The 15,222-nt window shown below is 45.4% G+C and overlaps 1 long non-coding RNA gene across 12 annotated transcripts in view; it reads left to right on the top strand.

The window, feature by feature from the left end:
* The window catches only part of LOC144781681 (uncharacterized), a 315,416-nt gene that overhangs the window by 288,043 nt on the left and 12,151 nt on the right, over positions 1–15,222 (top strand). For 9 of the 12 annotated variants that reach the window (XR_013601047.1, XR_013601036.1, XR_013601034.1 and 6 more), the window contains one exon: positions 4,473–4,607. The exons of the other annotated variants lie outside the window; for them this stretch is intronic. This is a non-coding gene — a long non-coding RNA (uncharacterized LOC144781681). The remainder of the gene's footprint in view (positions 1–4,472; positions 4,608–15,222) is intronic. 12 annotated transcript variants of the gene reach the window in all.

The raw sequence follows: 15,222 nt of genomic DNA on the forward strand, positions 1-15,222 counted from the left end.
ATACGATGTGGGCTGGATACCATGGACTCGCTGGGCAGGGCTATGTCAACGACGATGGTGGTTCGCCGCCACGCCTGGCTGAGGTCCGCCAACTTCTCGGCAGATGTCCAGAATACCCTCGTGGACATGCCGTTTGATGGCAGCCACCTCTTTGGTGGCAAGACAGATCATGCGCTTGAACGCTTCAAGGACTCCAGGGCTACGGCCAAGTCCTTGGGCCTCTCGGGCCAGTGTCAGCAGCAGTCTGCCTTTCGCTCCTTTTGTGGCCAAGGAAGGTGCGCCCCTTCACGTCCTGCCAGCCACGGGCCACAGTCTAACATCCAGCGCGGCGGCGGACGTGGTAACCGCCGTGGCGGTGCCAGGGGACAACGGCGAGACCAGCCCACATCCACCCCCGAAGCATCTGCCTCAAAGCCCTTCTAGTCCGAGCTTTCAGGCCCATTTGACGCCAGTGGAGGGCAGGGTTCGCCATCACCTCCTCCACTGGCGCACCATCACATCGGACAGGTGGGTGCTGCAAATCGTCCAAAGGGGCTACTCCCTCCCCTTCGTGGCGACCCCTCCAGCCATGCCACCGCAGTGCCACCGCGTGTGGGGGGATCACTTGCAACTTCTGCAAGAGGAAGTATCGGCCCTCTTGGCCAAGGGGCCATCGAGCGCGTTCCTGGGCCAGAAGTAGGGTGTGGTTGCTATTCCCACTACTTTCTGGTTCCCAAGAAGGGCAAAGGGGGCCTACGCCCTATCTTGGACCTCAGGAACGTCAACGGCTTCCTCCAGAAGGAGAAGTTCAAGATGCTGACTTTGGCTCAGGTCTTAGCTGCCTTAGACCCCGGAGACTGGATGGTAGCGTTGGACTTGCAGGACGCTTATTTCCACATCCCCGTCCTGCCGGCCCACCGGCGTTACCTGCGGTTCACAGTAGGCCACGAGCACTTTCAGTTTACCGTGCTCCCCTTTGGCCTTACCAGCGCCCCACGGGTGTTCAAGAAAGTGATGGCGGTGGTCGCAGCTCATCTGCGCAGATTAGGGGTGTCAGTCTTCCCCTATCCAGACGACCGGTTGTTGAAGGCAGGCTCGCCCCAGACAGTCGTCAGCCACCTTCAGACTACGGCCGACATCCTGCACTTGCTGGGGTTTTCCATTAATGTGCAGAAGTCACAGCTGTGTCCCTCTCAAAAGCTCCTCTTCATCGGAGCGGTTCTGGATTTGGCGCAGTTTCGGGTGTATCCTCCTGAACAGCGGGTTCGGGATATTCAGGCTCTGATTCCGATCTTTCAGCCTTTATCCCGGGTCTCGGTGAGGTTGACACTGCGGCTTCTAGGACTGATGGCCTCCTGCATCCTTCTGGTGCATCACGCCCGGTGGCGGATGCGGGCTCTGCAGTGGGACCTGAAGTTTCAGTGGGCCCAGCATCAGGGCAACCTGTCCTACCATGTCCGGATCTCGGAGGGCACTGCGAGACAGTTGCAGTGGTGGCTCACGGACCGCGATTGGGTCAGCGGCAGATCCCTCTCCCTACCCCAACCGGAGCACGTAGTGGTGACGGATGTGTCCCTCCTGGGCTCGGGGGGCCACATGGGAGAGGCGGAGATCAGAGGCCTCTTGGCTCCGGCGGAGTCCCGGCTCCACATCAACCTTCTGGAGCTGCGGGCGATCCGGCTTGCACTGAAGGCATTCCTTCCCTCTGTCCGGGGAAGTGTAGTGCAGGTGTTCACGGACAACACCAACGCCATGTGGAATTGCAACAAACAGCGAGGGGTGGGGTCGTAGACCCTTTGCCAGGAGGCTCTGCGCCTCTGGCAGTGACTGGAACACCAGGGCGTCACCCTGGTGGTTCAACACCTGGCAGGTTCCCTGAACGCCAGGGCGGACGAACTCAGCTGTCGGTGCATGATGGATCACGAATGGCGTCTGAACTCGGACGTGGCGCAAGGCCTCTTTCGACAGTGGGGAGAGCCTTGGTTAGATCTATTCGCCACAGAAGAGAACGCGCAATGTCATCAGTTCTGTGCGTTGGAATTTCCAAGGCGGCGCTCGCTCGGAGACACTTTTCGTCGCGAGTGGAGCTGCGGTCTATTGTACGCCTATTCGCCTATACCACTTCTGCCCAGAGTGCTGAAGAAGATCCGGCGCGACCAGGCTCAAGCCATCCTTGTGGCTCCGGACTGGGCACAAACATACTGGTATCCCGAGCTACTCAGCATGTCAGTCGATCCCCCGATTCGTCTGCCTCTTCAGGAGGGCCTTCTGTCGCAGCAGCAGGGGACGGTCCTCCACCCGAACCTGTCCAGTCTCCACCTCCATGCGTGGAGATTGAGCGGCGACAGTTGAGTCCATTTGACTATCCTCCTGAAGTATCTGATGTGATTCTGGCAGCCAGGCGTCCCTCCACAAAATCGGTATACGCCTGCAGGTGGAATACGTTTGTGGCATGGTGCACAGCAAAGGCTGTGGATCCTCTTTCCGACACCCTTTCAGAGGTTCTTCTCTTTCTTCTTTCTCTTGCCCAGCTGGGCTCTTCTCTGGGCGCTACCAAGGGCTACCTCTCTGCCATATCGGCCTTTTTAAGGCTTCCTGATCAGCCTTCTCTTTTCAAGTCCCCTGTTGTAAATAGATTCTTGAAGGGCATCACTCACATGTTTCATCCTGTTCCTTTTGTGATGCCTCAGTGGGACTTGAACCTTGTTCTGACTTTTTTGATGTGCGCTCCTTTCGAGCCACTTCACAATTGCCCTCTTCGTCTTCTAACTCTTAAGACTGCATTCCTGGTTGCCATCACCTCTGCCAGGAGAGTGAGTGAGCTCCAGGCTCTTTCTTCTAAACCTCCTTTCTTTTCTGTCCATCCGGATAAGGTTGTTTTAAGAACGCGTCCCTCTTTCCTTCCCAAGGTGGTCACAGCCTTCCACTTCAGGCAGTCTATCACCTTGCCCACCTTCTTTCCGCCTCCGCATCCCGCGAAAGAGGAAGAGAGGCTCCACCGTCCGGACCCAAAACGTGCGCTCTCATTCTATCTGGACCGCACAATCCAGTTCTGGGTGGATGACCAGCTCTTTGTTGGTTACGTGGGCGCTAAGAAGGGACAGGCGGTGCACAAACAGACCATCTCTCGGTGGGTCTTCTTGTGCATCAAGGATTGCTACTCCTTGGCGAGAAAGGAGCCTCCTGTTGGGCTGAGGGCCCATTCCACTCGGGCACGGCGGCTACTACTGCCCTGGGTCGGGGAGTCCCCTTGCAGGACATCTGCCAGGCAGCTACGTGGGCCTTGCTGCACACGTTTGGTAGACACTATTGCCTGGACAGCCAAGTCCGGAGAGATGCTTCTTTGGCCGTTCCGTTCTCCAGGACTTTCTGGTGTGATCTTGGTTCGCAGACCCACCACCGGTGTTGGTATTGCAGGGGTATTTATTCTAAGATAAGGAATCTAACTAACGTGTTTCTTTCAGATGAACAAGTTACTTACCTTTGGTAACAATATATCTGTAAGAAACATTAGTTAGTTAGATTCCTTACCGCACCACCTATCCTCCCCGTTCTGTGAACCAATATCTAGGGTTAAGGTTCATCCCTAGTTTCTTGGCACCAGTGTCGGTTTTTATCATGGCTCTGCGTTTCTGGTGCGGAAAAGCTGTGTATAAGAACTGACGCCAGCGCGCGAGGGCGGCGTGTAAGTACTCCGACGTCATCCCGGTGCCAACGACGCCGACGACGCACGCGGAGCCGCAGACGACGCCTATCGACGCGCAGGGGTACTGCTACGCAAAATTTTCCGGATCCAGTCTGACGCCTGGGGGTTATTCTAAGGTAAGGAATCTAAATGACTAATGTTTCTTACAGATATATTGTTACCGAAGGAAGGTAACTTGCTCGTTACGACCTTCATGAATTTTGGGCAACAAATGTATCACAGGCGTTTTGGCATTCTCAACCCATAGATAGCTAAATTCCTCAATGCCAATAAGTTGTTGATCTGCATAAATGTGCAATTTACTTTTAATCATGGCTTTAGATTGATCACGGTCTCCTACTTCTACCATGGCATAGTTAGTTCTGTCTTTAAGTTGCCGATGTGCCTCATGATCATACTCTTTATAGTTCATTATTACAACATTGCCACCCATACCAGCTTCCTTAATAATGATAGATTTATCATTCCACAGATCACATAAAGTTTTTAACTCATATTTATTCAAATTAGACTTATCAGCAGTCAATTTGTGCAAATCGAAATCATTACTAATAAGATTCTGGAAAATATCCATCACATTATCTGCTATGCCTGAAGCATGAAGTTAAATTTGTGCTTTAGACCCCTAGATTTACAGCATCTGTATCAAGTTCCAATTGTAATGCCGAATCTTAAATGTCACATTCTTGTTGTTATTCTAAGCTCATAACGAGTGCAATGTCATATGATTTATTAATCAATATGTGACTGACGTCCTTTACTATGGGTACTGCCTGTTTCTTACTAGGTTTATCAAGAAAGAGTTTTTTTCAACTCAAGCTGACAAGCAAATTTCACCAAATCCACCTTTGCCAAAAGATCATTAAATTTGTTGGTTGGGGCAAAACTAAATCCCTGATTAAGAACTGACATGTCCGTTTCGGTAAGTACTCGATCTGAGAGATTCACTACTATATTATCTGTCTTGATTTTTCTCATTCTCTGTTCCCTGGAACTGACTCCCTCTTTGTCTTTGTCTATGTTGGTTCCTTGTTCTTCCACCATTCTGTCCTCTAGTTCTTTTCTGAATGTTTCCCTTTCTTGATGACTGCCTCCCAATTGAAACTGGAGCATTCTTATTCTCTTGAGCTCCTGTAAAATAGATGATGATTTGGACTCATTAAATTGTCTAAACGTGGATGGATTGTCCTAGTCAGATTCACTACTGCGAAGAGCTGCTCTGGAAGCTCCACTCACAATAGTAACCTCCTCCCTGGTACTTTGACTCTTACTAGAGTCCTTGTGCATCGCATCGTCACTTTTTTTGCATATGTGTATACTCTACCGTATCTATAGTCTCTCATCCCTTAAGAATTTGACCCTTTTCATATACATGTATATATATATATATATATATATATATATATATATATATCGACAATGTGATCCAGATAGGTGTCTCAGCGCTCAACAGCGGGTACTGGTCGATGGGGTAGGATCCTGACCCTTAAACTCGATTCCAGCAAAAACAAATTGCGCAGCACTTCAAAGTAGGTTACTTAGTGGTTTTATTAATCCACAGCTCCACTCAACCAACGCGTTTCAGCCTGGATGGCCTTAATCACGGTTAGTGAGTCCTTTTTCACTTTCACATTAAATACCCATCTCTGCTGCAATGTTGCATTATGGGATTTGTGGTGTGAACTTTACAATTCAATTTTATACATATTTACAAAAGGACATTTGTATGCAAGGGTTATTCTTGGGTGATAGACATTGGAATCATGTGTCACAGATGTAGATAATCTACGTTACTTTAATTTCAGTTACCCCAGTTTGAATTGTTCATTTTTCTAATTTGTGAACACGCTTATGTTCTGACATCTTGTCTTTAATGAATGTCTTGTGATTGGGTGTAGTACCCACTACATTGTTCATTCAACAGTTCCTAGTGTGTTCATAGTTTTGGGTTTAGTGCCCTCATGTTCCAATTTCTCACAGTTATCAATTCTTTAATTGCTATCAGTTCATATACTTCATCCAAGATGTACATAAAGTTCCTCATTGAGGTTGATTCCTCTGGGGAACTTAGTTCTGAGACGTATGATGTACTTGGATTCAATTTGAGGCAATTTTTTGGTTCGATCTCCTCCTCTTTCTCCCAGAGGGATCATGTATATTCCATAATATGACATTGCTTTCCAGTTCCCGTTTTGACACTGAGCGAGATGTTTTGCAGTTGCATATGCCATATTCCCATTTTTTACAGCTCGGATATGTTCCAGCACACGTTTCTTGATCATGCATGTTGTGCTTCCTATATATTTCATACCACAATTACATTCGATGACGTATACCACAAATTGCGATGTGCAGGAGATGTTTTGTTCTATGGTTATCATGTTACCATTCGGTTCTTCTATTGTTTTGATGTTCCGTCCGATTTTGCAAGCCTTGCAAGAATTGCATTTTGTGATTCCTTTTTGTTGATTTGACAACCAGTTAGTCGGTGGTTTTTCTTGATAGTGACTCTGGACCAATATGTCTTTTAATGATCTGGCCTTTTTGTATGTTACATTTGGGTGTGATCGAAGTAGTTGGCCAATGTCTGGGTCTCCAGCTATTAGATGCCAGTATTTCTGAATTTTGTTCTTTATGATATTACTCTCTTTACTGTATGTGGTGATAAATCTCGGAGCTAATTGTTGCTGTGATTGGTTATCTTTCATTTTGAAGATTAATGTCTCTTCCCTGGTTTTTTTATCCGCTCTTTTGCATTTATTCAATGGTGTTTCATGATAGCCTCTTTTTTTCAATCTTGTTATTGTTTCATTTATTTTGGTTTCTGCGTCTTCCTTTTTTGAGCAGTTCCGTTTCATTCTTATCATTTCTCCATATGGAACGCTTTCTAAGAGAGCTCGTGGGTGGAAACTTGTGCCATGTAATAGCCGCATCGCTGCTAGGGAGATTCTCCTGCTGTGCTGGACAGCAATAAAAACGTGTGTGGTCATGACGAGCTCAGCTCGTCATGAGCACAGGAGCACTGTACTGCATCACGAGCTGAGCTCGTCATGAGCATGGAAGGGGCTAAACTGTTCGTGGCAGTTTTCTTTCGATACAATGTTGACTGAATTTGATCCTTATCTATATACATCTTGGTATCCAGAAATTCTATTTCCTCTTTGTTCTTACAGCAAGTAAAGGAAAGAACTATGTTATTTTCATTTAATTTCCGGAAATATCTGTCAAATTCCTGTTCTGTTCCATTCCATATCAGGAACAGGTCGTCGATAAATCTAACCCATAGCACAATTTTTTCTGTGTCTTCCTGATTGTCACTACTCCACGCCATTTCTCTCTCCCACCATCCCATTGTGACGTTCGCAAAATTTGGAGAAAACGAGATGCCCATAGCTGTGCCACAGCATTGTCTATATAGTTGTTTGTTGAATGTAAATACATTATTGCGTAAGCAGATTTCTATCATTTTGATCAGCATCTCCGAGTGTCTCAATTCAGTAATACTTCGTTCTTTCAAAAAGAATGTGCAGGCTTCTAGGCTAATTTCATGTCTTATAGACGTGTAGAGTGATATCACGTCTATTGTGATTAGTAGATATTCTTGGTTCCATGTGATGCCAGATAGTATTCGCAAAAAGTCTCCTGTGTCTTTTATATATGATGTCATGCTAATTGCTATGGGTGCAAGAAATTGATCTACATACGTAGATATGTTTTCATATATGAAGTCACAAGAGGAGATAATAGGTCTCCCCAGCGGGTTCACCATTGTTTTGTGTATTTTTGGCACAAAATAAATTGTGGGTATTGTTGGGAGATCCATCGTTAAATATTTTACTTCAATTTCACTTAACAGATTTTGTTCTTGCCATTGTTTCAAAAATTGATTTAATTCCAAAACCATTTTATTTATCGGATTGTGTTTAAGCTTTTCATAGTTTGTGACGTCGTTAAATTGTCGCATGGATTCCTTTTTGTAATCTGAAGTGTTCAGAAGAACGATATTGCCTCCTTTATCCGCCTGCATTATCGTTATAAGATTGTTCTCCATTAAGGATATCATTGCTTTCCTTTCTTTGGTTGTTAGATTTTCCTTTTTGTCCAAGTTCCGTTTTTTGGGTATTTACTCCAGTTCTTCAATTATTGCATCTGAGAATAAATCAAATCTATTGCCTGGTGAGAGGGTGGGGCAATATCTCGATTTCTTCTTTAATCCACTTTCCACTCTGCTGCTTGTTTCAATATCCAGTGTTTCCAAGATCTGAGTTCTCGTGATATCTTCTTCTTCCAGATTGTAAAGCAAATCGAATATATTTTTTAGATCGGTTGCTTGATCTATTGTAGTTATGGGTTAATTTGCCGGTTCACTTGGAATAGGTTGTGTGGTTTCCGCTGGTATGTTCTTATTTTTAGTTGCGTGGATTTTGGCTAGTTTTAATTTTCTGACATATTTGTAAAAATCTTTTATTACATCCGTATAGTTGTAATGATTTTCCGGACAGAAGGAGATTCCTTTGTTCAAAAGTGAGATTTCGTCTTCCGTGAGTATATGTTTTGAGAGGTTGACTATGAGGTTGGTATCTATTGTTTGTGGCTGCGCAGAGCATATTGTTTTTTTCCGCTTGGCCCTTCTTGTTTTTCTGGTGCTGGTGAGGCACCTATTGGTCCTCTTCCTTGTCCCCTGCTTGTTGTTCTTCCGCGGCCCCCTCCTCTCGATAGTGACTTGTCTAAATTCATTAGACGTACTTCCTCTAAAAAAGACATCTTGATTGTACCACTTGCTCCTGTGAGTTCTCCTTCACTTAAATCAGATTCACTTGTGCTGTCTGCCATTCCTCTTGTTTGTTGCAATGGATAGTGTTTTTTCAGTGTTTCAAATCTTTTGGCAAATGTTAAAATCCTTCCTTCTAAGTATTCTTTTTCGTCCCTACGGAACTTTATTTGTTTTCTTTCTTCAATTTCCTTTTCATATTTTTCTAATCTGGAATCCATTTCCTTTCGCAATTTGGAGATTTCGTCTTGGTTTGTTAAAGTTTTCAATTTGTCCTCTATTTCTGTTAATTTTTTCGTGATTTCCACCACATCTATTTTTGCATGTTTGATCAATATCCTCATCATATTCATAGAGCATTGTAGATTGTTTTCCACCCATTCATTAATTAGTTCTACTTTCGTGTCTGGGTGTGTAGGCATCGTAAAAATCCGTAAGCCTCTAGGTATACGTTTCACAGCAATGTAATTTTCTAGTGCAATGATCTCCCAGCTTTTATTAATTTCCTTTTTGTATAACTTTTCCATTTGGTTAATGTCTTGTTTGAGCGTGGGATTACTAGTATTAACTGATGGTTCTGCTCTAGCTGTTTCTCCAGTCTCATTGCTTTTGAACATGATTGCTGCTTTGTTGAAGTGCTTCGCCACTCGTTCTTCCATATTGTCAATCTTGTTTTGATACGGGGTTTGTAATTATACACCCTTGGTCCCTTGCACTGCTACACTTATGGTTCCGTGGTCGGGAGTTTATCAATGCTCCCTTAACAGTCCCACTTCACCTACTTTCGCCGGTCGACGACTGTGGCAGTATGTATTATTAAATACAATTCCGCGTTTCTCCTGTCGGACCTTTGCCGCTTCGGCTGTATTCGCTCAATTCTGCAGTCACCTTCCTGGGGAGGCTTCTGTGTTCACGGCGTCCTCCGACTCCGCTCTGCAGTGCTTCACATCGGTGAAATTCAGGTCAGCAGACGTTGCTTCCGCGAAAATGCCGGGCTCTTTCACCTTTAATTTCAAATATCGACAATGTGATCCAGATAGGTGTCTCAGCGCTTAACAGCGGGTGCTGGTTGCTGGGGTAGGATCCTGACCCTTATACTCGATTCCAGCAAAAACAAATTGCGCAGCACTCCAAAGTAGGTTACTTAGTGGTTTTATTAATCCACAGCTCCACTCAACCATCGCGTTTCAGCCTGGATGGCCTTAATCACGGTTAGTGAGTCCTTTTTCACTTTCACATTAAATACCCATCTCTGCTGCAATGTTGCATTATGGGATTTGTGGTGTGAACTTTACAATTCAATTTTATACATATTTACAAGAGGACATTTGTATGCAAGGGTTACTAGGGTGATATAGCAGTCGCCACTGGGTAGCTACAGTAAGAGTCATGTTTACACAGGAAATGCATTTTTTTTGTGGTGCTGATAACTTTTGCATATATGACGAATCTCCATGAAGCTTTCCCAAGAAGTGCACTGTTTGACTAGTTTGTGCATGTGAAGTTTGGGGTTATCCTTCAAGCGGGGGCCGAGAAAAATGGGGGTCCCAAAATGCGTTTTCCCCATTCATTTTCCCATAGGGAGTTTAGACATGGCTAAATCCTAAACTGCTGAATGGATATATACCAAATTTGGCAGAAAGCTAGATGTTGGTCCAGTCAGAGTGCTTTTTGTGTTTTGGTGTTAATCTGCCTCAGTAGTTTTTGAGCATTCATTCTCAAAAACATTGTACCTGTAGGTAGCGCGACAGACAACAGATCTCAAACTGAGATCTGATTGGCTGCCACCACATCAACCAGGAAGTGGCGGCAGCCATCTTAGGACGCAATCCTGAGTTCTAAAAAGTAAGGGGAGGGGACAGGGTAGGGATACCCCTCCCCCACCCCCAGGTCTGGTCTGCTGGTAGGGGAGCGGACCGATTATTTTTGGGGGAAGACCTCTGACCAGGCTGATTTTTGCCCTGAAGACCCCATACCCTGGGACTCCACATCTTTTTTAGTAGGAGGAGGCACATGGCCCACCTTCTCCCCAGGCCGAGTTCAGCCCCAGGGGACCCCATTCCATGGGGCCCAACATCTTTTTTAGGGAGGGGGTGTACGTTGCCCACTATCCCAGCGCCTACATATTCTTCAAGAGGAGGTGTCATGTGGCCACCCTCACAGACCCGCTTTTGGTGGGACCGATGTCTTTTTGTCAGAGGGCGACACGTGCCTCTCCTCTCCGGGCTGTTTTCGGCCTTGGGGACCTCATTTCCCGGGGCCTGGAATATTTTTAAAGGGAGAGGCTTCCTCCACGAGCCACTAAGGGCCCTGAGGACCCCATCTCCTGGGGCTGCTAAAATTTTGGAAAGGGAGGGGAGCCGCGCCACCCCCTTCCCAAAGCCATTAATGACCCCAGGGACCCCATCCTCTGCGGCTAGCTCACAAGGTATGTCCCGGGTAACTCATCCCTGGGACATAGCAGTTTTCCTGCCCTCACCAGGGTGGCCAGGAAAGCCTGTGCTTGCTCCCCTGGGCGGGACCATTTTCAAATCTCCTGCCACACTGGAGCAAACACAAAGTCTTCTTGCAGCTAGCGGGTTCTTTGAAAATGCTCCCGCCGCCTGGGAGCAGACTTTTGGTTTGTTTCCCTTTCTGCACTGATGTGGGCATAGAAACAGATCAAAATATTGCTCCCGCCCGGAGTGAGCAGCATTAATAGCTGCTGCCTCCGGGTGGAGCAGTGCTGGGTCCGTCTACATGTGGGGAGCTGTCGTGGGCTGCGGGGGCCTTAGGGCTCCCCCAGGGTCCCAACAAGTATATGGTGTGTGAACTGGTTGGGCAACAGGACACCCACCTTTAAGTAATGAGGGCACCGGGGGATGGGGTCCCCATGGCCTAACAAGGCTCTAGGAGGGGGGCCATGCTGCCCCCACCCCCTCTGATTAAAATAAATGGCCCTGGAGGATCTGGTCTCCAGGGCCTCACAAGCCTATAGGAAGGGAGCCATACTGCCCCTTCCCCCTTTCATTTAAAAAGAACAAGGCCCCGGAGGTGGACTTGGGTAGGTGAAGAGGCCTAAGGAGTTCAGTAACCAACACTGAACACTCTGCGAATTTCTGTGGCACTTCTGGAGGCCTGATGCCAATGGATTGTTGATCTAGAGTGATACAGATGTCTGCCATCTCTGTGACCCACTCACCGCTGCACAGGTTAGAGATTCAATTTATACATTTCCGCCACTGTTCTTATCAGTGAAAAGTATAAAGCATGCTTACATCGTGGCAGGATCAGTTCCTATAGGTGCAGCTATACCATACATCATTAAATGATAAGGAAAACCCGGGGACCTTCAAATTTGGGGTTACCTAAAATATCATCCATGTCAACCCATCAACCCCAAGTCATTATCGCTAGAGCATTGCAGGACATCTGAGATAAAAGCATGAAAAAGGAGGCTCCTCATGAGAGGTAATTTTCAAAAGAGTACTTTGGATACTAATGTGCCTAAGAGGCCCATGGGCTTCCCACATGATTTTGGACACTCCCTGTGATTGCCAGATGGTAGAAAGAGTACCCTGCAGTGAGGAATTTATTAGTGAAGTAACTTGGGTCAAGTCTCCCTGGGTTGAAGGTGAAAACATCACTGTGGCTGAATTTGGACCTGGAGCCAACTAGTAGGCCAGTTATATTCCTTTGGGATCATGGCAGATAGAGGAGGCTTTGTCGTCTCCAAAAGAAAGAATCTTCCCTAAACTCCTGTGTGTTATAAAGTAAAAAACTTTCTGAATTGAATTAGTAGGCTTTGGGGTTGCATGGACAAAATAAATGCCTCAAAGTATGGAAAAACAGACCCCAGCAATTTCACTGATACTAGGACATCGAGAAGTTTAAAAAGATGCCAACAGCATCCTTTGAAGTTGTCTCCCTCATGGCGTTCAACCTCAGACTCCATCCAGAAAGGGGAAAGAGGGTGAACCAAGGATTGAAGCGACAGCCAGTCAAATTTTATGAAGCTGAATGTGAAAGCCTCAACTCCATGAACAAAGATGTTTTGATACAATCCCATGCGAAAGCCTCAGGTTAAGAATCCTATTCTTAAACAAAAGATGTACTAGAAGGCTTTATTACAGCAACTATAAGAAGTGTTTTAAGACTGGGTTCTATTTTAGATAGTAAACAAATTATTATCCATTGGACGAGTTTTAGAGCACCGCTCATGGTTGGTTGGTTCCACGATATAATAGAATGGACAAATGAAAATAGTGAGATGAGATAAGTTACCAGAAGATTTGATAGACTATGGCGAGATTATACAGGCTCTCTCTGACCCATTGGGAACCAGGTCTCCATGAGGAAAACTTTCACCTGATAATAAACAATATGATCTAGGTGTAGAAGTGGGAGTTATTATTGCAGTCTAACCTACAGTAACTGGGGTAGCTGCACATCTCACGGGGGGATGTATGACGGTACGACGCGCACCGTCACAACGCGTGCTTTAACAACGCGTCCCTTACAACGCAAGTCGTTACCACGACTTGCGTTGGGGGTGCGGATTGAGAATCGTATAATTTACTATTCTAACACAAGTCTCCGTGGACACTAAGGAAGGTGTTGGAATAGTAAATATACTATTCTTAATCCTCTAGCGCCTTCCAGCGCAAGTCGTGGTTACGACTTGCATTGTAATGGACGCGTTGTTAAAGCCTTGCGGAGTAAAATCCGCGTGGTAAAGGATGTTTCCCCTCGCGGGGTGGTCTAGGCACAGAGGAAATTTGGTAATGGACCTACCGAACAATATAATGTAGATATAACGGGTTTATTGTGCAAATGATGATCCATTACATGGATTGGATTTGTTTGGAAAGCTGAATGGCTGCACCTAGACTACAGCTGTGAATCTGGCCCCTTGTCGGAAAGAAGAGGAGAGCTTGCCTACTGATTAAGGAAATATCCTGTGTTTCGAAATGGTTGTCTATAATTGGTTTGTTGTACCCTAGGTTTACATTCATAGGAAATAAGGTAGACAATAGTATGATGCAGATGTAATAATGTCAATTGTATGTTTATTTGGGAAACTCAATAAAAAAATATACTAAAAACAATAAAAAACAAATGTAAGAAGTCTTTGACACATAAGCCCAGGTTTGCTTTAACGCGGCCGGCCAAACCGTCATGCCCTCCACTCCTCCACCTGCTCTGTGAGCAGAGAAGCCCAGCCCCGCAAAACTGCCTCAGCAGAGAAAACTAAAATGATAATAATATTGTGTTAGTATCATTATATTTTTTATACTGCTGAAAAGCAGTGAGGCAACGCCCCTCCGCCTTAGCAGAGGAGCCGCCACTGTTGGGTGTGTGCCCACTTGGAAAGATTGAAAAAGGTGTGGCCAAATCTTTAATTTTGCAGCACAGTTTTCATAGCTAGCAAGATGTAGGTTCTGAAGGGGCACTAATGAAATAGCCCAATACTTAAGTGTCATTTTACAAGCTGTGCCTCTCACTTTGAGTCCCGCAAACTGACTCTTGGGGTTTTTGTTTGGGCTGCACCGCCATCCACTGTTAGACCCGGTTCCCCGTTTGAGAATTGCAGTCATGCTTTTTTTGTAGAGAAACATCTGTGCTTTGGCCTGTATGCTGGTATGCTTTCACATAATTTGTGAGCAATTGTAGTACAAGAGCCGAGAATGGAAAACTATACTCAAAGTCCGCAGACATCTCACTCTCACAAGTGACAGCACAGAGCTTGCTAATCACAGATTCAGGGTTTATCCATATCTAGTGATTAATACTATGGAAAGGGTTATGGTATAAACCTCTGTTTAGTTTTTCAGACAGCTGATCTGACAAAGAATGCGGAAGGTTCAATTGTGAACTGCGGAGCACAGGAAAAATTGTTTTTGACATTGAGGCATCCTGAAAACTTTGACACGGCTGCAGTGCTTGCATATTTTCAAATGGCGGCTTTCTTTTATTGCATTTTAGCTTGCACAATTATTTTACAGTTTGCTACTTCGAGGTACCTGCTGCTTGCACGTTGAAATTAACCATTTGGATGATTTTGACATTCGAAAAGCCTCTTTGAAACAAACCTGAATCAAATGGCTAAGGGGCAAGAAGCTGCCCATGGCGTAGAAATTATTGGAGCTTATTTAAAATGTGATGGTAAATTTAGGTACAAAAATTCCAAGCCGTAAATAACGCTTGCACCATGCGAATGGTCAGCTTTTCGACCCGATGTAAACTATTGCAGACAAAATTAAGCATATCTGGAGCAGCAAACCGGATGGGAACTTGTTACTACTTTTTGAGTGTTAAACGCTTGGATTTTGACAGATGGTGTAAAAACGCAGCGCTGTAACCAGAGCAAACGAGATTGTCTCAACTCTGAAGCAGTATCTGTGCAAAAATTGGCACAAATGCATTCGCCTCCGTTTTTGCAATACCTCCTATCCTTAAATGAAGTCGTTATTATGGAGCCCATGGATGTAACTTTTTCTCGTTTGATCTTTGTACAAGTTCCCTATTCTTTTTTTCCTTTCACTAAAGAGGATTCAGACTCTGTTGGTTCCAGAGTGAAATATTCAAATCCAGTGGTCTGGCCTCAGCATTCTTTCCTCGTTATGCAGTGTTCGCCTCCACGTGGCAACTACTTTTTTTCCTTTAACTATAAGTTTGTTGGTAATTTGACCTGTGAAGAATTTGTCTGTATTCCAGGACTACATGGTTTGTGGGCGACTTTTCCCTAGAATGTTTTTTTCTTGCGCTTCATAGCTTTCAGTACCCT

This window comes from Lissotriton helveticus, chromosome 9 (genome assembly GCF_964261635.1).
Source record: "Lissotriton helveticus chromosome 9, aLisHel1.1, whole genome shotgun sequence".
Lineage (NCBI taxonomy): Eukaryota > Metazoa > Chordata > Amphibia > Caudata > Salamandridae > Lissotriton > Lissotriton helveticus.